Here is a 27952-nt window from a genome sequence, read left to right on the forward strand (position 1 = left end):
AAAATGTCTAAGATCAAAAACTTAGGTGACAGCAGATGCTGGCGAGGATGTGGAGAATGAGAAAGACTCCTTAACTGTTGGTGGGATAGTAAACTGGTAAAATCTCTCTGGAAATAATTCTGGCAGTTCCTCAGAAAACTAAACATAGTACTACTTGAGGACCCAGCTATACACCTCCTGGGCATATACCCAAAAGAAACTGCAACATCTAACAAGAACACATGTTCAACCATGTTCATAGCAGCCTTATTTATAATAGCCAGAAGATGGAAAAACCTAGGTGTCCTTAAACAGAGAATTGGATACAGAAATTGTGGTACATATACATATTGGAGTACTGCTCAGCTATAAAAACAATGACTTCATGAAATTCCTAGGAAAAATGGATGGAACTTGAAGCTATCATCCTAAGTGAAGTAACCCAGTCAGAAACGAACACTCATGGTATGTACTCACAAGTAGATACTAAACCCAAAAGCTTGTAATACCCAAGAAAATATCCACAGAACTTATTAAGCTCAAAAATAAGAAAGGCCAGAATGTTGATGCCTCTGTCTTTCTTAAAAGGAAGATCAAATGTTCTTTGAAGGAAATCAAGGGGCAAACAGAAGAGCAGGGATTGGAGAAAAGATGATCCAGAGACTGCATCCCCTGGGGATACACTCCATATGTGCCCAATAAACTCAAGCACTATTGCTGATGCCAAGTAGTGCTTACTGGCAAGAACATGATATGGATGCCTCCTCAGAGGCTCTGCCAGAGCCATACTGATACAGAGGAGGATGCTTGCAGCTAGCCATCAGACTGAACATGGGAACTCCAATGAAGAAGCTAAAGAAAAGACTGAAGGAGCTGAAAAGGATCTGCAACCCCATGAGAAAATGAAATTATCAACTAACCAAACCTACCACAGCTCCCAAAGACTAAAACACCAACCAATAAGTTCTCATGGAGAGAACCATAGTCCCAGGTACATAAGCAGCAGAGGACAGCATTGTCTGACATCAAAGGGAGGAGAGGTCTTTGGTCCAGTACAGGCTCCTTTTCCCAGTGTAGGCACTGAGGTCGATGAGGGTGCTTGTGAGAGGGAGCACCTTCATGGAGGCAATTAGAGGGGGAGGAGGAATAAGATTGTGAGAGAGGGATAACATCTGAAATGTAAATGCAGAGAATATCCAATAAAAATTTGGGGGAAATAAAATGACTTTCTTGAAAATAAGGTAGGTTATATATTTTAGGAAAATTGGGGTCATATATGTTGAACTATCTGCAATCACAAAATACTGTAGACAAAGAAACAGAATATGCTGCAACCTGACTGCTAGGTTAGTCAAACAGATGAACTCTTCTTTTAAGTGAGATAACCTGCCTTAGGTCATAAGGAGAATCAAGATAGAGATGTATGGTTTTAACTTCTAGCCTTCACAGGCAAGCATGCACATAAAGTGCTCAAGTGTATGTGTGCACACAAGCACACACACACACATACACACACAGAGTCATACCACATTCATATACACACATGAAAATTGATTTAAAATAAGTGTCTGGTATTTTGGTGTGAATTTGCCTAAGATATTAAGTTTTTATACTAAATAAATAGTATAGAATTTAAATCTTAAAAGTATAAATGAAGCCCTACCACTGCTGTCCAACATGGACTGACGTAGGAAATTCCCTGTTAGTGGAGAAGAAATTAAAGAAGACAGAAATGACTGAGACATAGTTCTACAGGAGATTTTTATTGTAGATTTTGTATAACTAGGAGATGAGCAGACTCTAAGTATTGATAGGGGCTACCGAATATAGGACTGTGAGATGGTAAAGGATGTAGCTTAGTATGAAGTATAAGCTATTGTTTGTTTTTCGTCCCACCAGAGTCATTGAAGTAACTTGTCTAACTGAAATTTACTTTGTCTTGAAAATAATTTCTCTTCAGTCCTTCCTGAGCAATGGATCTCCAGAGGTCCTGGCTAATCTGACTCCAAATGTGCACAGCTGTGTCTAAATCCCAAGCTAAATTCTAATACATAAAACTCAGAAGTACTATGGAGAAGGCACAAATCACAAAACTTAATATAGCAAAATTATACATGTCTATTCCAGGAAATGGGGTTAGTGGAATGTTAGGAGGTTAATATTGTAAAGTAAAATCTGCAGTGTAATATCTCTTATTTTTGTATACCCTCTTCACCAAAACCTCTGGGAGGTAGTAGATTTTAAAAAGAAAATAATTAAATGTAATAAAAAAAAAACCTTACATGAACAAAGTAGATATTTGTGTTGCTGGTGCATAGCAAGAAAAAATAAAAATATATAATACTGTATATGTGAAATAAACTGAAGAGGGTACATCTAGCCCTGCAGTCACTGCATATCTGGGGATGAGAGGTAGATGAAGAGATGGGACTTCCCACTTCTCAAACGAGAAGATGAGGAGGAAATGAGAGAAAGATCTGTGTGATGGAATACTGGGATGAGAGGGGTTCTAATATTTGGATGTAAATAAATAAATATTAAAAATAAAAATAATAAAACTCCAAGAGAGTGATTATATGATTTTGTGTGTCTATGTATGCATGTGTGTGTGCTGTATCTCTCTCTCTCTCTCTCTCTCTCTCTCTCTCTCTCTCTCTCTCTCTCTCTCTCTCTCTCTCTCTCTCTCTGTGTGTGTGTGTGTGTGTGTGTGTGTGTATGAATGTGCATGTGCATGTGTTTATGTGAAGATCCACAAAATATTCTTTGGGGAAGTTGTAGCCTTAATAAAAGTGTGTTGCAAAAATTGGTTATCAATATATGGAATAATGAAACTCGATCCTTATCTCACACCAGATACAAAACCTACTTCAAGTGAACCAAAAACTTAACTGTATAACCTGAAAATCTTAAAATATTAGAGTAAAAATAACCTTCCAGTTTATAAGTAAACAATTTACTGAAACAGAGTCTAGAGCCAAAAGAAAAGAGGCCAACAATTCAGAAATAAAGTAAAAATCGTATGGAAATCCCATGAGGCCATTTGGCTATAGTCAAAGAACTACAAGTAACTAAGGAATGCTGAGAATGGGGGAAATCATCCTCCTCAAGGAGGACCATATTGACTAGTTGCCAAATACCAAATATCAGATCTGAAAATAAAGCAACATTACACAGAGGAAACAGGTTACATTTAGAAATATCTATGGATATACAAATATGTGTCAGCACAATCGTCATAACCTGAGTTAATGCCATCTTTTAGTCCTCTGTTCTTGATGTTGGACATTTTTTTGCATTGACAAGCTCGAACAGCTTTCCATACTCCTCCCTCTCAATGCTGCTGAAGGTGTACTGAGTGCCTTGTTTGGTCTCAATCTCAAAGTCGAAGGGGCAAGTGGTGGTGGTGCCAAGCAAGGGCAAAGTTGACAAAGGAGATCTCATTGAACTGGATGTGCATAGGGGGCTTGTGCACATAGATGAAGCCCTGCTCCAATGGGTACAGGAGTCCTGAGCTGGCCTTATAAGAACAGGTGATGCACTGGGCCCCCAAGTGCCCTTGGAAGTTTCCTGGAACTGTGATTTTAGTTTACAAGTGCTTTCATGACCTGGATGACCATCTCATAAAGGGATCCTTACATTTTCTTGGTGAGTTACTACTTAAAGCACTTTTCTACTTCTTCCTCATTCATGCTGAAAGTCGAGGAGAGGTTCTCATCCTTTGAAAAGAGGAGGATCAGGAAGTGATAGAGTGTTCTGCCCTGCTTGATGGGGAATCCAGGCTAATCACAAAGAACTTCTGTCTTTGAGCCTTGTGGGGTAGTAGAAACAGATGGAGAACTGTAGCATAGGGTATCTTGTAGTCAATGGTTTTGCCATGTAGGTGTAGAAAAGTAGGGTAGATCTGGACATCATAACGACCTTGAGAAGTCAAACACTGCAGCTTCCAGGAACATGCAGATGGCATCTCCCATGGCCTGGATCACATCTGCCTTTGACAGAACATTCTGGGCAAAGGCTTCCACAAGGTCCACACCATCTTCCTATGTGGGAGGAACATAGAAGTATACCTCCATGAGAGAGATACTTCATCATAATTCTGGTTGAATTCCAGGGTCACCTCATTCTTGCCTGTTGTACACTGTGAAACTTTGCTTAGGAGTATCTCAATAACTGTTTGATAACCAATGTCAAAAGAAAGCAGCTGTCCACCAAACTTCCCTGTCCCTGAGTTTCATCCCTTCAAACACAGATCCTTCTCCATTAGTTCAAGGTGATAGTGAGTTTGGAAGAAATCAGAGAGTTTCTCAGATTCCAACTCACAGAAGTTATTATGCTTGTAGACATGCCCATTCTTTGCTAGCACTTTAAGCCCATAGTCTGATCCTACCTGATACCAGATGCTTTCTGTCAACTCCCCAGCCTGGATGTTGTCCACTTTGCATCTCTTGCTGTTCTTAAAGATGATACCCTGGCAGCTCAATCGAAACCTCCCATCATTCATGGACCCTTTAACTTCCTGGATGATGTCATTAAACTCCAATGTTTCTGCCATGCTCACCTCTCGGTGGTGGCCTGAGTACACAGCCCTAGGCTGCACTAGAGAAAATAAACCCTTTGCTGGATGCTGGGCCCCAACTCCTGGTTAGGTGTGTAGATATTCAGCAGGGAGGGAACCTCTTGGAGCTAGTGAGATAGCCATGACACAGTGAGGGTGGTGGGTGCAGGGTGATGCAGGGGAGGATGTAGGGATGAGGGGGACAGAATGCTGGGGAACCTTCTCCTGCATGCATGGTTCCATGTCCTGCCACTGAAAGTCACATACCTTGAACCAAGATCTTAATCAATGAAGAGAAATTTCTCAAATGATGAAGCCAAATAACCAACAAAAACATTAAAAAATGTTCAACTTTTCTAACAGCTCTCTAAATGCAAATTAAAAATGCACTAAGTATTTGATATCGCCCCCCAGTGGGTAAAAGTGTTTTTCAAACAAGCTTGATAATCTCAGTTTAATTCCCAGAATCTAAAGAATAGTGTGAATGGTGGTGGTATGCCTCTATTTTTTTCATTATTTCTACAGTGGAGCTGGAAGGCAAAAACAAGAAATTGCCCAGAAGCTCATGGAACAGCTAGCCTAGAGAACACAGCACAGAAGCAGAAACAAGGGTGACCCTGCCTCAATAAGGTCCTTAGTAACCATTTTCGAAAGAGCAAGATTCTTACTATTGAGTCAATCCAACTAGAGTTTTTGGGCAACTTTCTGTTCTTTCCATGAATAACTATTCTATTCTTGTACCCTCCTTTAATTTGTTCAAAAAAAGGCTAAACATGGTGCTGACATGCTTACATATTTCTCTAGGATATAGTAAGCATTACTCAAAGCCAACACCCTTTCTAATATTTTTTGCATTTTCTTGGATATTTTATGTATTTACATTTCAAATGTTATCCACTTTCCCTGTTCTCCCTCTCCCACTCCTATCCCCCTCCCCTTTCAATTCAGCAGAAGCTGGACAGTCATCTATGATTTTCATGCACAAGAAGCCAGAAAGAAATCTACTTACAATCAACAGATCTGCCAAAAAGACAGTGCAAATTGTAATGGGCTAAAGATAGGCTTTTCAATAATTGGAGAACTGCATATTCAAATGTAAAAGTCCAATATTGAACTTTTACCTCATAGTATATAAAAAGTCCTCAATATGATTATTATAGATTTAATTTAGTGTGAAATGAGAGCTCTGGGGTAAAGCTTCCTGAGACAGTTTGTAAATGTTTGGCCCAGGGAATGGTACTATTAAGATGTGTAACCTTGTTGGAACAGGTGTTTCACTTTGGGTGTAGGATTAAAATCTTCACCCTAACTACCTGGAAGTCAGTCTTCCCCTAGCAGCCATAAAATGAAGATGTAGCTCCTCCTACACCATGCCTACCTGGATGCTACCATGCTCCTGCCTTGATGATAATGGACTGAACCTCTGAGCCTGTAAACCAACCCCAATTAAATATTGTCCTTTAAAAGACTTGCATTGATCATGGTGTCTGTTCACAGCAGTAAAACCCTAACTAAGACACTTCCCAATGCTTTTCTAGCTAATGATATTTTTCATTATGACCCCCAAAAAATAATAAGCAAAAAAGCAACCTGTATATATAGAAATGGTATCTCACACACACACACACACACACACACACTCACATACACACACATACTAACCATATATATTATGTGTGTTAGAGAAAGCAAACAACACACAGAAAAAATTATAAAAAAGTTTAAAGTTTCATTATATGGGAGGAATAACATCTGAAGATTTAATGTATAGCTATTTGTATATTTTTACAATTATATGCATATATAAAATTTTAATAAAAGAGACCATGAATTTGATAGGAAATGGAATGGGCTGGAGGGATCAAAGAAAAGGGGAAATTAAATAATCATATTTTAATTTTAAAAATAAAACATCTAATAACATATAATAAAATGTCCAGTTATATAAATAAAATATGCTAACATGTTAGATCTTATTTTTCATATCATAAAAATAAGGTGGTAATTATGAGAAATTATAGGTATGTGATAATCACTGCTCAAGGTACATGTCTATCTAAACATTTTATATGCCTTACATGTAGTTTTATCAATAATGTTAGAATACCTACAGAAATGTTATCTCATCTATAGTGAGATGTCATATAGTGAACAAAAAGATGTTTTGCAAACATTTAAGCATGAAGACAAGATTACAGAGAGGCCTCATTCAGCAACCGATTGTAACAGATGAAGAAACTCACATCTCAACATTAGGCAGACCTGGAGCAATCCTGTGGATAAGGGGAAAGGATTACAGGAGTCAGAGGTGTGGAGAACACCAGGACATTATGACCCACAGAATCTACTAACCTGGGCCCATTGGGGCTCACAGAGACTTAACTGACAACCAGAGAGCCTGTATGGGTCTGCTATAGGTCCTTTGCATATATGTTACATTTGAATATCTTGATATTCTTATGTGACTCCTAACAGTGGGAGTGGGGGCTGTCTCTGATCTCTTTTCTTAACTTTGGTATCCTTTTACTCTTACTTGGTTGCCTTGTCCAGCCTTAATATGAGGGGAGGTGCATAGTCTTGCCACTTGATATGCCATTTGTCATGTTTGGATGATATCCCTGGGTGGCTGCCCTTTTTAAAACAAAATAGGAGGAGTGCTGGATTAGGGGGAGAGGAGAGATGGAGGAGGGACTAGGAGAGGAGAAAAAAGGAAAACTGTAGTAGGAATGTAATATATGATAGAAGGAATTTAAAAGTAATTTTAAAAAACATTAAGACATAAAATACTGTTGTTGTGTTATTAGATGCAATCAAAAGTATAACATAATGTGCTCTATATGAATTCAGCTACATAAATGCTTTTCAACACATATGCAGTCCTTGTTAAAAAAAAAAAAAAAACCTCCCATATTATACCAAAAGCTAGCTTCTTCATTACTAAAAATTTACTCAGAATTGCACACATTATTTGATATGAAACAAATAAAATGTAATTTTGCAGTAGTAAAGAAAGCAACGATTACAGTATAATATGCAGATAATGTTGACAATATCCTATAGAGTTCTGATTTTGTTGTAGCCTTAAATTTTTGTCTTAGTGTTCTTATTGCATGGAAGATATTAATGTCATGTAATAGCATAATGCTTCTCACAGTAAATGCTAAAATTATCTGCTAAAGGGGTTCAATTGTGGTACAAAACTTATGAGTAGTTAAAATTATAAAACTGATAAAATTACCTGTATATCTCAAAGAAAATCATTATTTAAAACAACTATCAAGTAGTATAAAATTTTGAGAATAAGAGCATAGAATTAGAGCAGGGAACATACATATGGTAGTCCAATATATGATTTGTGAAAGGCAGTAAAATTAATTGGACAGAATTATTCTTCTAATCTATATACTATAAACAACTCAAAATTAACAACAGTGGCTATAAGCATGCAAACTCTCTAGGTCATTTTTTAAGCTAAAGTGGCAATGATCTTATGCACAAATCCTATTTGCATTTGGCACTAAAGTGAGATAAGCCCATGAAAATTAATGTGATAGAAGAAAAAGTGAACCAGAATTCTTGATGGAATATAATTTATTTGTTTCCTATGTTTTCTAGCAAAAAATTCAAATAAGTATCCTGAAAGATACTGACAACTTTCAACAAAATTGTGTCAGCAGAGATAAGATGTTGAACTATGGAAGACAATGAACTAGATGCCAACATTCATGTCATAGAACATCATAACCATAGACATACAAAAAGTACTGCAAAAAGAAAGACATTTTTAAAACTTATGGATCCTGAACATAACTTCTTATTCTTTTAAATTTTACTTTTCAAATTTTATTTACTTTTGTTTTATTTAACTGATCTGTATTCACTGAAAATTAGAAACATGTAAAATATTTTGGATTCTTCATTTCATTAACAATAGCCATGAACATATATTGTTACCATATACTTTTCTGTTTCAGTAATATATACAGACTCTAATGGCCAAGTAGTATAGAAAGTTATATATTTTTATTTTATTATATCCTTTTGTACAAACTGTTGTAATGTACATGGAATAAAATGACTACAATTCTTTCATAAAAATTCCAAATTTTAGTAAGTCAATCAATGAGAGTTGCTAATACAAATAAAATATCAAATTCAATTTCCAAATTTTAATGTTCCTATTAATATCTCCAGACTTCCTGGTGAAGTTGAAAACAGAAAATTATGTCACTCATTTCATTCATAGCAAAAGTAACACGCACCATATTTTTCTGTTATTATTTGGGAACTACAATAAAATTCAAGTAATATACTCTCTTACTAGAAATAAATGCTTTAATAGATAACATAATGTTAAAAATGTGCTGGTGCATTCCTATGGCCTGTGACTCACACACACACACACACACAAACACACACACACACAAACAGGTACGCACGCATGCATACAGCAACTCCCAAATATTTCTTTTAAGTTGAATTTTTCAACTTCACAATAATAATCATATATTTTCTCTAGTTAAAATTATTAGAAATATCTACTTATTTAAATTGGGATATTGTATACTCATAAAATTATTTTCTTAGAAAACTAAAATAAATATGAAAAGCTGATTTTATATTGATGTTTTCTTGGAATTTTCAACAAGTTATATGGAATAAATTCATAGTTATGATCTTTACATATTCTTTTATTTTTAAATTTAGCAATCATTTTTTTGTATGACTTCATACAAGTACTGAAATTACACCACTTTCATTTCACCCTTTCCCCTTTCTACTCCTATGGCCCTTCCCATGTCATGCCTCACTCTTTCTCAAATTCCTGACCCACTTTTCTTTAAATATATTTAAATTTTCTCGTTCTATATAATCTATGTACGTAATTTATTCAATATGCGTACATATAAATCACCTACTGAGTTCATGCAGTGTTGCTTCTATGTGCATGTGTTTAAGATAAGCCCACTGATAGATTTTCCAATCCCCAATGTAAAATTTTATTCAGTTGAAATTGTTGAGGAGGTATGTTTATTTATATATGAATATATGTGTTAATATAATAATAATAAAGAAAGGGCACCATGAATGTGAATGGGAGTGAAGGTAAGTGAACATGCAGAGGTTTGGAGCCAGTCAGTGGACACGGGAAGGAATATTGAAGGGAGAGAGTAAAGAGGGAAATGTTTTAGTTGTATTTAATTTAAAATGTAAAAATATAAAAAAAAATAGGTATTTTTTGGAAATAAGCGTGGTTGTAGGAAGGTGCATCTTAAGCAAGTGTCAGAAACCTGGGACAGAGGGAGTAGATCCCGGGATCTATGAGGGTGACTGTAGCTGTGACTTCTTGCAGTGGAGGATATGGAACCTGTAGTGGCTACTTCCTATAACCAGAAAAGACCCCCAGTGGAGGGATAAGAACAGTAACCTACTTACAAAACTTTCAACCCCAAATGAGTCCTTGCTTATAAGATTTAGAGGGACAAAGATAGAGGACAGATAGAGGGAATGTCCAACCCATGACTAGCCTAATGTGACACCCATCACATGGACAAGAAGCAATCCTTGGCATTATTACTTGTTGATGTCTATATGTAGGTGAGGGCAGGCGCAAGATAAGGCAAGGCCGGTGATTGGGCAATGAAAGAGATAAACAGGGACAGAATTTTGGAAAAGCAGAGAAGAGAGGGAAAAGAGAAAAAGCTAAGATGGAGGAGGAAGAAAATGATCTACCTCTGAGTAGCTTTAAATAGCCACAGGTAACTATGAATATCGAATAAGACATGGATTATTATAGGACAATTTTTCCTACCTAGGTGGGCAATTTATACTATTATCAACTGGTTTTAAGTTTATTGTGTGGACATTTTGTATAGTAGTAATTTATTGATGTGAATCTGATTGATAGATTACAAGTTCATAGAGTTTTGATTTTTATTTTGATAATAACCACAGGGGCACAGTTATTGGGAATGTGAGCAACGTCTGCAGTGGAGAGAACACCTGGGAGAAAGAGCTGAGGGCTGCTGTGCTTGTGGTCATGAGAGTTGTTTCCTTTTTCCAATACTTATCGCTACAATTAGTGATACTCTGTTATGCTTTCAGAAAGGAGCCTATCATAGCTGTCCTCTAAGAGGCTCCACCCAGCAGCTAATTGAAGCATATGCAGAGACCCTCAGCCAACAACTGGATGGAGCTCAGTGAGTCTTATGGAAGAGTTGGAGGAAAGAATTGGGGAAACCAAAGAGAAAAGGGACTCCACAGAAAGACCAACAGAGTCAACTAACCTGGACTCTGGGACTCCCAGAGAATGAACCACCAGGCAAAGTGCTAACATGGGCTGGACTGGACTTTCCACTCATATGTAGCAGATGAGTGGCTTGGTCTTCATATGGTTCCCCCAATAGTTGAAGTGTACTGTCCCCGAACCTGTTCTCTACCTGTGGGTCCCATGACTTGATGTGCCAGGATAGATTGTTACCCAGGAGTGAGTCCTCCTTCCTCAGAGGAGAAGGGGAGGGAGGAATGGGAGAAGTATCTGTGTGAGGGGATACTAGGAGAAGGGGTACTAATATTAGCATGGAAAGTGAAAAAATAATTTAATAAAAAATGAAGGTTGTAGAGACAAAAATACTAAAAGGCAGATCATATTATATGCATATGCATGTTATATGCATATACATGTATTAATATGTGTTTTGAAATGTTTATGTATGCATGTATGCATATATTTATATATATATATATATATGTGTGTGTGTGTGTGTGTGTGTGTGTGTGTGTGTGTGTGTGTGTGTGTGTGTGTATGTAAGGAAGAATCAGAAATGGGGATTTAAAATCATACTTACCAATTTAAATTTCCATCCTTTCATCTCCTTTTCTGTAAGCAAGAATCGAAAGTGGTGAAAATCTGGAATGAAGTCTAGACGTACACATTTCATAGCATGAAAATGAGATGACAGTAACCATAGTTTAATTTGCAAAAATATTGTAAGATGGAAAATTCTGGTTCATAAAAATCAAATGAAAAAATTTATACACATAGTACCTCAACACTTTTTTTTACTAATTTAATAATTTTGTAGCATTTTAAATGTTTAAAAATAGCATGGAATACAGTAGATTAGTGAGTTTTCTGGTGTCTCCTGTATTTTTACAATTTTTACAAATCAACATGTAATTTAGAAACCAAAATATAGATTTTCCCAAAACATGTAAACAACAGATTTGACATCACTGGTTTTTAAATTATGTCTCCTCCAAATGAGTCACTTCAGAGCTGCAGCAAGTTTGTCTTTTACAGTCCACACTCGTTCAGAAATGCCAGTCTAGAAAGTAAACTTCTTAAATTCCTGAAACCGCCAGTAGGAGTAATTCCTAAAACACTCAGGAGAAGGTGTTACAAGCAATTTTAATCTGAGTAAAAGTGAAAGCATTGTAATAAAGTATCTTGACAATATATGAAGTAAGCTTTGGGTTTCTATAGGGAAAATCATTTCTTTAAATTTATTTATTTACATCAAATGCCACCCCTTTCCGGGTGTCCCCTTCATAGAGACCCTCCTCACACACCCCTCTCCTCCTCTGAGACGGTGGGTTGGACCCTGGATATCCACCCATCATGTGGGAAACAAACAAACAAACAACAAACAAAAAAACAAAAACATTTTTAAGACTGAATGCACTTGTTTTCCAAGGGACCTAAAATTCAGCTTCTTGCAGTATGTTGGAGTTGCCACGAGGGGGCAGAAGAACAATGTAATATTTTTTTAAAGGCCGTCCAAAAAAAACTGCAGCTTAAATTTTACCAAATGTTGCAGAAGTATTTACTATAATTACTCCTAAATTCTAACATTGCAGTATATCACTTCTACTTATCTATAATATAAATATAAAACACACTATTGGTAAACAATGGAAATACTAATGACAATGTATAAGAATATTAATAGTTTCTATATGTATACACATATACATGTATTTATTTATGTACTGATTTATGCATAGATTTAACTTGCACCATAGAAAATCATAGTATTAATATTCTCAATATATCTGGATTATTTTATTAATTTAATAATTTAATAGAGTTGAAGTTTTCATTAATATACCTCAGGAAAATGCCATGAAAGAAATAAACTTAACTGAAATGACTTAAGGTTAAAATGTATGAAATTTTCAAGACCTCCTCAACTAAATCACGAATGTTATCTATCAATAAAGAATTTCAGAGATCTGGAAAAAAATAAAAGTCCCCAAACTCAGTATGTTAAGTCAAATATAAAAATCAAGGACATATTGTCTACCAACTACAATAGTGTGGTAGTACTCCTAAATCACTTATGGTTCTGAGAATTATAAGACAGTAACAATTTTGGCTTTTCTCTGCCCTGGTACCAAAGATTTTAACTCTGTACGTTTAGTGATAGTGTAAAGTGATGCCTAGGATGGAAAATCATGGGACATCATCTGTCACATACATAAATGTTATCACTTTGCAATTCATATTCCAGGAGGCCTACAAATGATAATTGAGCATGATCTTTTCAAAACCCATCTCAGAAGCATCATCTTGTAGTGACTGCAAGAAGAATGACAGTGTCCTTCTAGGTTCTATTAATAATGTACGCATGCAGTGAAAATGTTGAAAATAATCTACATAAAGATTTTGATAGGACTAACTATAAAGAATTATATAAATTTTGTTAGATATGCTTTCAAGTAGTATCTGGATTTGACAAAGCAAGCTCATGAATAGTAGTAGTCAGTAATAAGGTTTCATTTAGTTAACTAAAAATTACTGCTGACTATGAAAATACAAAAAGCAAAATCCCCTAACTCAAAACATCCAGAAAATCCAGGACACAATGAGAAGACCAGACCTAAAGATAAAAGGGGTACAAAATAGCTAAGATTTCTTACTTAGAGGCCCAGTAAATATCTTCAACAAAATAATAGAAGAAAACTTCCCAAACCTAAAGTAAAAGATAACCATGAATATACAATAAGTCTACAGAACTCCAAATAGATTGGACCAGAAAAGAAATTTCTACTGTCACATAATAATAAAAACACCAAATGTTCAAAACAAAGAAAGAATACTAGAAGCAGTAAGGGAAAATGGACAAGTAACATATAAAGGCAGACTGACCAGAATTACACCAGACTTCTCAACAGAGACTATGAAAGCTAGAAGTTCCTGGATAGATGCTATACAGACCCTAAGAGAACACATATGCCAGCCCAGGTTACTATATCCAACAAAACTATCCATTTCTATAGATGGAGAAACCAAGATATCCCATAACAAAACCAAATTTACACAATAACTTTCCACAAATCCAGTCATATAAAAGATAATAAGTGAAAAACTCCAACACAAGAAGAGAAAATACACCCTAAGGAAAGCAAGAAAGTAATCTTCTTGCAACAAACACAAAAGAAGACAGCCACACAGACATAATTCTACCTCTAACAACAAAAATTACAGGAAATAACAATCACTATTCTTTAAAATCTTTTAATATCAATCGAATCAATTATCCAGTAAAACGAAATAGACTAACAGACTGGGTATGTAAACAGGAAACAGCATTTTGCTGCATACGGAAAACTCAACACAGTTACAAATACAGAGTATTTGTAAAAATCTGGGAAACTTTTTTTTTTCAAGCAAGTTACCAAAGAAACAAGCTGGAGAAGCAATTATAATATGGAATAAAATTGGCTTACAACCAAAAGACATCAAAAAAGAAAAGGAAGAACACTTAATACTCATCAAAGAAAAAAAAAATCAACCAGGATGAAATCTGAATTCTGAATATCTATGCTTCAAATTCAGAGCACCAACACTCATAAGAAAAAGTTCAAAGTGCATATTTCACCTCAAACAATCATACTGGGAGACTTCAACACCATACTCTGATCAATGGACAGATTATGGAAACATAAGCTAAACAGAGACACAGTAAAACTAACATAAGCTATTAAACAAATAAACTTAAGAGTTATTTATAGAAAATTTCATCCTAAAATGAAAAAAATATACCTTCTTCTCAGCACCTCAAGGCACCATCCTAAAAGTTTTCCATATAATTGATCACAAAACAGGGCTCAACAAACACAAGAAGATTGAAATGATTCTATGCATCACATCAGATCACCATGGACTAAGCCTGGTCTCAACAACAACAAACAAACATAAAAAAAAAAAAAAGCAAAAAACCAAAACCAACAGAAAACCCACATACACATGAAAGCTGAACAATGCTCTACTCAATAATGAGTTGGTCAAGGAATAAATTAAGAAAGTAAAGACTTTTTAGAATTTAATGAAAATTAAGGTACAACATACCTAAATTTGTAGAATACAATAAACACAGTGCTCAATGGAAAACTCATTCAAAAAAAAAAAAAAAAAAAAAAAAAAAAAAAAAAAAAAAAACGAAAGAAAGAAAGAAAAGAAAAGAAAAAAACTAAGAGAGCATATCCTAGTACCTTGATAGCACACCTGAAAACACTAGAACATAAAGAAGCAAATACACCCACAAGGAGTAGATGCCAGGAAATAATCACACTCAGAACTGAAATTGACCAAGTAGAAGCAAAAAGAACTATACAAAGAATCAACAAAAATGGAGCTAGTTCTTTGAGAAAATCAACAAAATTAATAAACCCTTACCCAGACTAACTAGAGGACACAGAGACAGTATTCAATTTAACAAAATCAGAAATGAGTAGAAAAATGTAAGAACAGAAAGTGAGGAAATTTTAAAAAGTAATCAAATCCTGCTACAAAAGCCTATAGTCAACAAAACTGGAAAATCCGTAAGAAATGGGCTATTTTCTAGACAGATACCAAATACCAAAGTTAAATTAGGATCAAATAAAACCATATAAAGAGTCCCATAAAGCCTAAAGAAATAGAAGTCAGCATCAAAATTATCCCACCCCCATACCCACCAAAAATGCCCAGGACAAGAAGGGTTTAGTACAGAAGTCTATCAGAACTTCATAGAAGAGGTAATGCCAATATTCACCAAACTATTCTACAAAATATAAATGTGAGGAACACTATCCTACTCATTCTTTGGAGTCACAATTGCACCTATATCTAATTGACACAAAGATCCTAGAAAGAAAGAGAATTTCATACTAATTTTCTTCATGAATATCGATATAAAACACTCAATAAAATCCTTGTAAACCAAATTCAAAAGCATTTCAAAATGATCATTCACCATGATCAAGTAGGCTTGATCCCAGGGATGCAGGGATGGTTCGACATACAGAAATCCATCAATGTAATTCACAATATAAACAAACAAAAGGAATAAAAACATAATCATCTCATTAGATGCTAAGAGAGCATTTGACAAATTATAAAACCCATTCATGATAAAAATCTTCAACATATCAAGAATGCAAAGTGCTTACATAAACATAGTAAAAACAATATACAACAAACCAGTACCCAACATTAAACTAAATGGTAACAAACTTGAAGCAATCACACTAAATTCAGAGACTAGACAAGGTTGTCCATTCTCCCCCTACATATTTAATACAGAACTAGAAATCCTAGCCAGAGTAATTAGACAAAATAAGGATGTCAGTGGGATACAAATTAGTCAGGAAGAAGTCTAAATATCACTATTTGCAGATGATATGATAGTATACTTAAGTGACCCCAAAAATTCCATTAAAAATCTCCTAAACCTGAAAAACAGAATGGATGGATAAAAACTTAACTCAAATAATTAGCTGTCCTCTACTCAAAGACAAACAGACTGAGAAAGAAATTAGAGAAATGACATACTTCACAATAGTAAGAAATAATATAAAATACCTTGGTGTGATATGAACCAAACAAGTCAAACCTGAATAAGACAAGAACATCCAGTCTATGAAGAAAGAAATGAAAGATCTCAGAGTATGGAAAGATCTCCCATGTCATGGATTAGCAGGATTAATATGGTCAAAATGGCCATCTTGCCAAAAGCAATCTACAGATTCAATGTAATCACCATCAAAATACAAATTCAATTCATCATATACTTAGAAAGACCAAGGTCAGAAGGAGTTGAAAGGGTTTGAAACCCCATGGGAATAACAACATTTTCAACCTACCCAACACTCCAGAGCTCCCAGGAACTAAAACACCAACCAATGAATACACATGGAGAGGCCCATGGCTCCAGTTGCAGGCAAAGCAGAGGATAACATTGTCTGGTATCAAAGGGAGAAGAGGCCTTTGGTGCAGGGAAGGCATGTTTAACCAGAGTAGGCACTGAAGTGGAGAGGGTGGTTGGGAGAGGGAGCACCTTCATCAAAGCAAGGGGATGGGAATGAGAGGAAAGAGGATAATATTTTAAATGTAAGAAGAGAGAATATCCAAAAAAAAGAGCATTTGACAAATTTATTTGGAATAACAAAAAAAAAACAAAAAAAAAAAAAAAAAAACAACCACCCAGGTTAGAGAAAACTGAAAACTGTCCTCAATAGTAATAGAACTTCTGATGGAATCAACATCCCTGCCCCCAGGCTGTATCTAGGATCAGTCCTGATAAAACTGAATGGTATTGGTACAGAGTCAAGCAGGTATATCAATGGAATAAAATTGAAGTTCCAGAAATGAACCCACATACCTATGGTCACTTCATCTTTGACAAAGTATCTAAAAGCATTCAATGGAAAAATAACAGCATCTTCAGTCAGCATGCAGAAGAATGCAAATCGATCCCTTTTTTTCTCCTTGTACAAAACTCAAGTCCAAGTAGATCAAAGACCTCCACATAATATAGGTACACTGTAACTAATAGAAGAGAAAGTGGAGAAGAGCCTAGAATTCATAGGCAGAGAAGAAAATTTCCTGAACTGGACAGCAATGGTTAATGCTCTAAGATCAAGAATCAACAAATGGGACCTCATAAAATTGCAAAACTTCCAAAAGACAGAGGACACTATCAATAGTACAAAATGGCAACCAACAGATATTGAAAAGATATTTAGAAATCTTACATCTGATAGAGGGCTAATAACCAATATATACAAAGAAATCAAGAAGGTAGACTCCAGAGAATCAAATAATCCTATTAAAAATGGGGTACAGAACTAAACAAATAATTCTCAACTGAGGAATATATAAAGTGGCTCAGAAGCACCTAAAATAATGTTCAACATCCTTAGTCATCAGGAAAAAGCAAATCAAAACAACCCTGAGACTCTACCTCTCACCAGTCAGAATGGCTAAGATCAAAAGCTCAGGTGACAGCAGATGCTGACCAGGATGTGGAGAGAGACACTTTTCCATTGTTGAATTACAAGCTGGTACAACCACTTTGTAAATAAGTCTGGTGGTTCCCCAGAAAATCAGACACAGTACTACTTAAGGACCCACTTATACCTCTCCTGGGCATATACCCATAAGATGCTCCAACATATAACAAGGACACATGCTCCATTATGTTCCTAGCAGTCTTATTTGTAGCTAGAAAGAACCAAGATGTCCTTCAATAGAAGAATGAATAAAAATAAATGTGGTACATTCACACAATGAAATACTATTCAGCTCTAAAACACAATGACTTCAAGAAATTCTTAGGCAAATGAATGGAACTAGAAAATGTGGTCCTGACTCAAGTAACCCAGTCCCAAAAGAAAACACATATTACTACTCACTCACTGATAAATGGATACTAGCCATAAAGCTCTGAATATACAAGAAAAAATTCACAGACTTATAAAGTGCAAAGGAAGAGAAGACCAAAATTTGGATGCTTCAGTCAGTCCTTCTTAGGAGGGAGAACAAAATACTCATGGGAGGAAATACAGGGACTCAAGAAAAGATCATTTGGAGATCCTCACCTGGTGATCGATCCCATATGCAGACACCAAACGGAGTAAATATCACTTATACTTACAAGTGTTTACTGGCAGGAACCTGATATGCGTACCTCCTCAGAGACTCTGCTAGAGCCATACTTATACAAATAAGGATGCTGGCAGCTAACCATTGACTGGGCACAGGAACCCCAATGGAAGAGCTAGGAAAGGTGATAACATTTGAAACTTTAAACATAAATAGAGAGAATGTCTAATAAAAATGATGAGAAAAGTAAGAGAGCATGCCAATTTTATGTTCTTTCATTTGAAATCTATTATCTAAAGTTAGGCATTAATCATGTTGTTTCTCATGTAAGAGGAATCTCATGATTGATTGTTTTCTCGTGTTTTACAAAATCCGGCTTTAACTTTATGCCTAATAGTAACTTACTGCAGAAATTGGTAGTAAATCCTTTAGAGCTTCTGTTTTATAGAAACTGTTTTGATAATATCATCTGAGAAATATTTATGCTTTCCTGAGTCAATTAAACCTCAAAATCCACAGAGGCTGTCACCCTCATTGCACAAACAGGACTATATTCCTCATCCTTGTAAATCCCAATATAGGCTAATAAGTTTCTAGTTTCATCTTCTTATGTCTGCGTCAATACATTTTTTGAACTTATTCATCATCAGTTTCACAGTCTTGTCTTTCAAATCCAAGATTCATAAAAAATAGTTTAGAAACACAGTGCCTATCTCCACCTTTGTCTTCTGATTATGGTTTTGCTTAGTAATGTCTCTTTATCTTTCCAATGCTAATACTGAGTTTCAAGGAAAAATTGACCCAATTTCTTTCTCTCCATTTATAGTTCTTACTTTATTATATTTTTGGTGGAAAAATTTCCAATTCACCTAATACATATGATCAGAAGAAAATTAGTTAGACCCTCTTTATTGTTATTCTCAGAAAGTGTTCAAGTTCAACAAGATTATTCAGAAAATACAATAAACTTTTAAATGGAAAGCCTTCTGTTGTTCCATCTTCTTCTGAAATATAAATCTACAGTCAGGGCTAACAAGTCAAAAAATGATTCTCATGATGTTTCAAATTCATAGAAGTGAATCATGACATATAAATTGACATAGAAAGGTTAAGAAGGCAGAAAATTCTATCTTCAGCTTTCTACTATTGAGACCAATTTGTAACATCCCCAAAGTGTCCCATTTCAATAATGTGTCAAATGCATGTATCACTTAAGAAGATAGTTGTGCTAATCTCAAGATAATACAGAAAAGAAAGTGGTTTATGATAGCTACAATGAGAAATTAACTTTCAGAAGCAAAATCCATATAAAATATTTTGATAAGTTCTCATAGTGATGATTAGGTACATGGATATACTATCCTAGATGTTCTGGCCTTTGAAAAAGGTACAGAAGCAATATCTTTCCGACCTTTCACCTTCATCCCAGGTATATCATATGATGTTCATTTAAGATCACCCTTCTCATATCCTGAGGAAAGGATCGTACATCACATGAAAGATCCCAACACCCAGAGAAGATGCTTAACAAAAACACCAAACAACTCCCCATACCCATCTAGTTCATATGCAAACATTTCTTTTTATACCCAACTACTCTTTTTCCATCCATCATAAGATAAAAATTCACTGAGCTCCATATCCCCAAGTCCTTATTTCTCAATATTCTCAGGCCACAGAATATTTAAATAAAATAGCATGATTTCCCTGTTAGACATGTGTTTAGCTGGTTTTCAGTCATCAACTAAGCATGTCCGAGGATACAAATTCTTTCTTCCACAGTATTTACAATTGTCCTATAGTGACCTTTAATTAGTTTGCTAATATTGTACTATGTAGAAATCCATGCATTATATTCTCTTCAAGAAAGGAAGCCTTTGTTGCCACAAACATATATAATATTTTCTAATGGACAGAAAACCTGCTAGGCACTTTGAATTAATATTATTAGAATCCATTCCTAGGTAGTAGTGTCTGAAAAAGGATGGTTGTTGGTATGGAGGATCTGCCTTTCCGTTTTCAGTGTCATATATCTTAAACTCAACATGAGTTTTCAAAAGTTTTGAACCACCTGATGTTTTACTTCTTGGGAAAAATTGAACTTTCTATAATTGTCCCAAAGTTAATATGACACACGTTGAAAGTGATGTGTCTGGAAGTGCAGTGTATAAGTCAGTTTATAAAGAAATGTGAGGCATATTGGCATATTGCTTTATCCTGCACATCATACTAATTCCATTTCACATGTGCTTAAAATATAGCCAAAATAACACAAGTGATATCTTTCAGTTCAAAGCATTGTAGTTGTTACTATTGTTGTTTGTTTTTGTATTTCTTTTGTCATGTTGAAGATGAAAGCAAAGTCTTGGTAATGCTGATTAAGTGCTTTAGCAGTAAGCTATATCCCTTCCATCCCCCATCTCATTTTTAATATGCAATGTATTTTCTCTGATTCTGACTCTGAATTATTACTCTTTTTCTCTATAATATTTGTTCTTATCTTCACCCAGTGGAGAATTACAATACGTTTTACAAAACGTATTCAATTGAACAATCCAGGGTATTGCATAGGAAGAGCTTGATCACACTTGATTACAATTTTTGAATATGAACTCCACAAATAAAGTCAGATATCATAACAGTCATGGAATAATTAAGTAAGATATACTAATTAGTTATGCCTGAATAATTTCTATTCATTGGTCAGTGTGTGTTTTTTCAAAAGCTGAACTTATTCTCTTAGTTATTTAAAACTAACATATTGAAATACAGTGACAAAATAGCTTAAAACACATGCACACACAAACACACATAGGCACACAGACACTTACACACATACACACACACACACACACACACACACACACACAATTATTCTCTCAGAGATATAAAAACTAGATCCCTAAACTAAAGTTCTAGGTATGGCCATCGTCTCTGAAAACTCTAGATAAAGTTTTAGATACTAGTTGTTTTCAGCAATCCAGTTTCTTGGCTTGGGGATGTATCATTCCAATTTTTGCTTCTGCTTTGGCACAGCTTTCTTAGAAAACTTTACCAATGCCTTCTCTCTTTAATTGCAAAGTTCCATAATCTAAGATAATGTCATTGGACTTCTGTTTAGGCAATTTCCCACTGTGCCAATGAATTCAAGGCTCTTTTCCACTTTCTCTTCTATTAGACTGAGTGTATCTGATTTTGATCCACATAGACTTGAGATTGGTTCAAGGTGACAGATTCTGGTCTATAATCATTTTTCAATCAAGAATTGATAACTGTGACCTCATGAATCTGAAAAGCTTTACCCAAGATACAGTCCACATAACTCAAAATGTTCAATAAACTGAACGACCCAAGTGAGGACACCTTAATTCCACTTGGGAGAAGGAATTAAGCAATCATAAGCAGCTTGTATGAAGGGAGGGACCTGTAAAGAAAAGAGCACATAGAAGCAGATGGGGGCATGATACGGTATTGGGTGGGGAAAAAGAACTAAAGCTCTGAAGGTCAGCAGGAAGAATGGAAACAGGGAACCTCAGGAGATACAATGTTGGGAGGACCATCGAGAATACACCAGACACCTGGGAGATAAGAGTACTCTCAGTACTCGAAGGAGGGACCCTAGATGAAATGCCCTACAGTTGGGAGAGGGAACGTGTAGAGCCCAGCTTCAGGAGAAAGACAGGGCATCAAGTGAGGGATTTGGTTGCTATCCCACAGTCAAATTTATGATCTGTATTTGTCCCTGTCTGAAAGAACTGCAGGGGTGAAAATTGAGAAGGGCCTGAAGAAAAAAAAAAGTCCAGGGACAGGCCCAAAGTAGCATCCAGTTCAAGGGTAGAAACACAAGGCCTTATACTGTTACTGAGGCTATGGAGCCCCAACAAAAATAGGAACTTATCACGACTGCCCTCCAAAAGACCCAACAAGCAGCTGAAAGCATCAGATGCAGATATTTACATCCAACAAATGAACAGAAGCTGCTGACCCCAGTGGGTAAATTAGTGAAGAGCTGGAAGAAGCTGAGCAGGAGGGCAACCTCGTAGGAGGGACCAGCAGTCTCAATCTAGATGACCTCTGCCAAGCACACACCAGCTGATATGAGGCCCCTAACACCCATGCTGCAGAGTAATGCCGGGTTGGGTTCAGTCACAGAAGATGCACCTAACCCTCAAGACACTGGAGGCCCCAGGGAGTTTAGAGGTCTGGTGGGGCATGTGGGGTGGGCACTTCTTCACAAAGATGGAGCCTGGCAAGGAGGTATGGGAAGTGGAACAGTCAGAGGGTAGACTGGGAGGGGAAGAAAATCTGGAATGGTAAAAACAATAATCCATCTGAGATATCTAAATCACAACTGCAAAGATTAACAAATAGGAATATTTGGAGAATATATATATATATATATATATATATATATATATATATATATATATATATATATATATATGGGTTTTGGTGGTAGGAAAGCACTATTCAATCCACAGGCTACAGTGAATACATCAGACTATTTTCTACTATATTTATTACTCATAGTATTATGCTTTTCTTTTGTGTCTCTATCCTTTTCAACATGTCACACGTATAGAGGAACCATCCATACATTATCTCACTGATTTTTATTGTATAGACAATTATGTAGAAACAAAATATTTGCCAATACTTTAAAATGTACAGAATAGATGCTGTAATATAGCTGTTACCAAAAGCAGTATTATCATGAAGCATATTATATATAAAGTGTTCTATCTGTCGTTTTTATTTAATTAGATATTCTCTGTATTTACATTTCAAATGATATCCCCTTTCCCCCAACTCGCATGTCCCCTCTCCCTTCACTTGCTTCCATGAAGGTGCTCCCTCTCCAAACCACCCTCTACCTCAGTGCCTTGGTATTCCCCTACACTGGGAAAATGTTCCTTCACTGGTCCAAAGACCTCTTCTCTCATTGATGCCATAAAATGCTGTCCTCTCCTACATATGCAACTAGAGACATGGGACTCTCCATGTGTGCTCATTGGTCAGATGTATGATTGGTAAAGCTCCTTTCCCAATTTGTTGGCTGTCGTTTTGTGTTCTTGACAGTGTCTTTAGTCTTACAGAATCTTTGCAATTCCATGGGGTCCCATTTGTTGATTCTTGATCTCAGAGCATAAGTCATTGGTGTTCTGTTTAGGAAATGTCCCCCTAAGCCTATGTGTTCGAAGTTCCTCCCCACTCTTTCTTCTAATAGTTTTGGGGTACCTGGAGGTCTTTTATCCACTTGCACTTGAGTGTCCTACAAGGAGATAAGAAAGGATCGATTTGCATTCTTCTGCATGCTGACTGCAAGATGAATCAACACCATTTGTTGAAGAGGCTTCACTTTTTCCATTGAATGTTTTTAGCTCCTTTGTCAAAGATCAAGTGACTACAGGTGTGTGGGTTCATTTCTGTGTCTTCAATTCTGTTCCATGGTTCTACCTGCCTATCTCTGTACCAATACCATGTGGCTTTTCACAATTGTTTTGTAATATAGCTTGAGGTGAGGGATAGTGATTCAGAAGTTCTTTTATTGTTCAGAATAGATTTATCTATCCTAGGTTTTTCTGTTATTGCACATGAATTTGCAAATTGCACTTTCCAACTCTATGAACAATTGAGTTGGAATTTTGATGGGGATCGCTTTGAATCTGTAGATTGCTTTTTGCAAAATGGTCATTTTTACAATGTTGATCCCTCCAATCCATGAGCATAGGAGATATTTCCATCTTCTAAGATCTTCAATTTCCTTTTTTAGATACTTGAAGTTCTTTGTCATGCAAATCTTTTACTTGTTGGTTAGGCCCACCCCAAGGTATTGTGAAGGGTGCCTTTTTTCTAATCTCTTTCTCAGCATGTTTATCCTTTTAGTAGGGGAGAGCTACTGATTAGTTTGAGTTAATTTTATAACCAGCCACTTTGCTGAAGTTGTTTATTAGATAGCTTTAGGGGTTCTCTGGTGCAGTTTTTGGGATCACTAAAGTATACTATTATACCATCATCAAATAGTTGACATTTTGACTTCTTCCATTCTGACTTGCATTCCCTTGAATTGTATTTATTGTCTAATTGCTCTGGCTAGTACTTCCAGTCTTATATTGAAGAGGTATGGGAGAATGGGCAGCCTTGTCTAGTTCTTGATTTTAGTGGGATTGCTTCAAGTTTCTCACCATTTAGTTTGATGTTCGGTGCCTGTTTACTGTATATTGCATTTACTATGTTTAGGTATTTGCCTTGGATTCCTGATTTTTCCAAGACCCTAACATAACAGTTTGATTGTGTTTTACTGTAGTGAATTTTGTGTTTCTTATTTAAGGGCTTCTACTTGTTTATGTGTGTTCTCCTGTTTCTCCTGAATTTTTAAAGGGGGCTAGTCATGTGCTCTTGAGGACCTCTCTCATGAAATCATATATCATGAAGTATGATTTTAAGACCAAATCTTGATATCTACTTCTTGTTGTAGTGGAGTGCTCGGTTCTGATGTTTCCAGGTTGTCTTAATTTTCATTGTTTATATGTTCTTGTGCTTCCTTCTTGTCAGCTTGTTATCTGTGATGCTAGGTGATCTTTTTGTCTCTGACTGGAGATTGTATTGAAAGTCTGCCGAATTAGGGAAGCCCCTCACTCTACTACCAGGAGAATGCTAACCCAAGAACTCACAGAGAGCCTATCTTGTTACAATCAGGCAAGAGGTTTATTGAGGGGAAAGTTGGAGACAAGAGCTCTGGGGACGACACATATCTCACGCAGGAGATAGAGGAGTTGACCCTGAACTAAATTAGGGGGATATATGTGTAGGGAAAATTACATAAGCAGTTAGCAACAAGCACATAACAATTTCATTGGTTCATTCAAATTGGCACTCTCTGTCTGCTTTTGGATATAATTTAACTCCAGACCACTCTGTTTTGGGGCACACTGACCTTCATACTAGTTTTGCTCAGGATTGCAGAGTCAGACCTTATTGAGACCAGGTGGTCTGGTGTCTGCAGTTTTTGTTCTCAGCCTTGAGACATACTTGTCCTCAGGACAGGGTTAGTGGGGGCTAACTTGAAATTTTAACTCTTTCAGTATCTCCCATGAGTTTGTGTGCCCATGGGCTTAGGAGGGAGATTGCTCCTGGGTGTTTAGCTCTCTGTGTGTAGGCTGTGAGTTCCGATGGCAGATGAGTGCCAGAACAGTACCTTCCTAGTCAGTGCAGTGCTACCTGTGCCCTGAGATTTCTTGGGATTTTTTCACTTGATAGTCAGTCAAGAGAAAGTGGGAACTCACCTGTGGGCTCGGGTGAGAGAGCACTCCTGATGCTCCTTTGGGTGTTTAGCTGTTTCTGTCTTTTTGATGTTCAGGCTTTCTGAATTCATGGGCCTTGTCTCATAATTGATATCTTCTACTTCTGCACTTCTTATTGAATTATTAAGCATAGCTTGGCAAACCTCCTTTCTTATATACCCCAGAAATAACTTCCCTGAGGGGTCACTACACACAATTTACTGATACTCCCACATCAATTACTAAGAAAATTTGCACACACACAGGATTGGCTATGGGGCAATATTATGAGGTATTTTTTCAGTAGTGGTTCCTTCTCAGATAATTTCAGATTATGTTGTTGAAAATAAGAAGACATTTACTCACTTTAAAGAAATGAGTTGTTTCAAATCCTAAAATAAAAGTATCATCTTCTTTAGAAAACATATTGAAACAGAAGGTTTGAAACATAAATAGCTTTGGAAGATTGGTCATTATTGATTTTAGAAAGAACTGGACCATTTTATGTGGATTTCTCTTTAACTTGCTGATTTAATGTAAGAAAATATCATAAGAACTAGTAAGATGTCTTCATGATTGTCTTCAAGCCCAGTGTTCTCAGTTCAGTCTCCCCAACACACATGGTACATCTATCTATACACCATCAGTCCTGTGGTGTTTTGAATGAGAATGATACACATATCTCATTTATTTGAATGGTTGGTCCCTCGTTGGTGGAGTTGTTTAGGATGTATTAGGAGGTATGGCCTTGGAGGATAGACTGGTGTCATTAATTTCCAGGTTTCAAGAACCCACACCATTCCAAGTTAGCTGTTGTAATCTGTCTTGCGCTTGTGGATCAGATGTAAGCTCTCAGCTACTGCTCCAGTTTCATGTATGCCGGTCTGATGCCATGCTCCCTGCCATTATGACCATGGACTTCAAATCTATGGGACCATGAGCACTAATGAAATGTTATCTTTTATAAGCTGCCTTACACATATTTTTTTCATGGAACTAGAAAAGTAACTAAAACACTGGCACACCTTTGTGCATATCCACATGCTGTGTGCGCCCCCAGGATGTGTGTGTGTGTGTGTGTGTGTGTGTGTGTGTGTGTGTGTGTGTGTGTGTGTGATATTAAAATACAGGAGGTCATGAGTTTAGAAGAAATGTGAGTCATGGAAGTACATGTATGTGGGAGGGCAAGGGTAGTAAATTGTGTAGATGTAATAATATCAAATTATCCAAAAAAAGAAAAAGAATAGTCACAGAAACAATTGGGACACTGTAGCTTCAGGTGTTAATGTGCAATTCATTAATGCATTTTAATGTCTTTGGTTAAAGAAGCTAATTCCACTTGAAATTGAAATGAGTTCACAGACATTATTTGACAAGGAAAAACATTTAAATTTTTTCTTCTAGTTTTTGGTTTGTTTGTAAAGAAAACACTTGTAATCAACATGCAATTTTCTCAGTCTGTATTCAGATTTAAGTTCTTATTTTCAGTGATTCATGAAGAAACATACAATAATTCAATATAGGCTTTTTAGATTTCACCAGTAACAGAATTCTTACTTTTAAGCACAGTTTAGATGGAGCTTTGTTTGAGACTAAGTAAAATAATGCTTTCTATGAATGACTTTTATCTTTATTTGTTCATTCAGCCTAGTTCTATATAACATATAATCTTTGTCAGGCATGGTGTTTTGGTAGTTATTTCAGCAGGACCTAAGAGAGAATTCACCACCTGTTTCTTATATGATGCAGCATTAAATGTACATAATCAACAGCTAGACCTTTTCATACAGAAGGAATAAGGCCATTGCTTTCTAGGCCTTTCCTCTCTGAACAGGAAATTGTTTAGTTCTGCACTGACATCTGTCCCTTCAGGTAAACAGCTTGATAGGACTATGCTGTTCTCTGTCCCACAATAGCTCTAGTACCCATGAGAAGCCAAAGGCTTAGAAACATTAGAGGAACTGCTACTACTTCAATGGGTTACTTTTCCATAATTGTGTGATTTTCTTTGCAGTATTCAGGTTTGCTGACATTTTCTAGAACTCTGCCCTTGAGCCACAATCCACTCACTTCCAATTGATTACTTTTATGAGACTGCTTTAGTGCCCACTATGAGAAATATATCTCATTATTTTCATATTTTGTTTCATGAAGAAATTCCCTAAAGCTACACTAACCACATATGACTATTTAAATTTGAATTCATTTTAAAATAAATACAGCTTGAGCTCATATCCAGAGCTCAGTGGCCACATGTGAATTATG

General features: G+C 36.1%; 1 pseudogene across 1 annotated transcript; it reads right to left on the reverse strand.

Annotated features, from left to right (window-relative positions):
* Positions 1-3169: 3169 nt before the first annotated feature.
* Positions 3170-4531, reverse strand: LOC308415235 (FACT complex subunit SSRP1-like; annotated as a pseudogene). Its single transcript has one exon. The product of its transcript is annotated as an FACT complex subunit SSRP1-like (transcript).
* Between the last annotated feature and the right edge of the window lie 23421 nt (positions 4532-27952).

The sequence above is a fragment of the Micromys minutus genome (assembly GCF_963924665.1).
Source record: "Micromys minutus genome assembly, chromosome: X".
Lineage (NCBI taxonomy): Eukaryota > Metazoa > Chordata > Mammalia > Rodentia > Muridae > Micromys > Micromys minutus.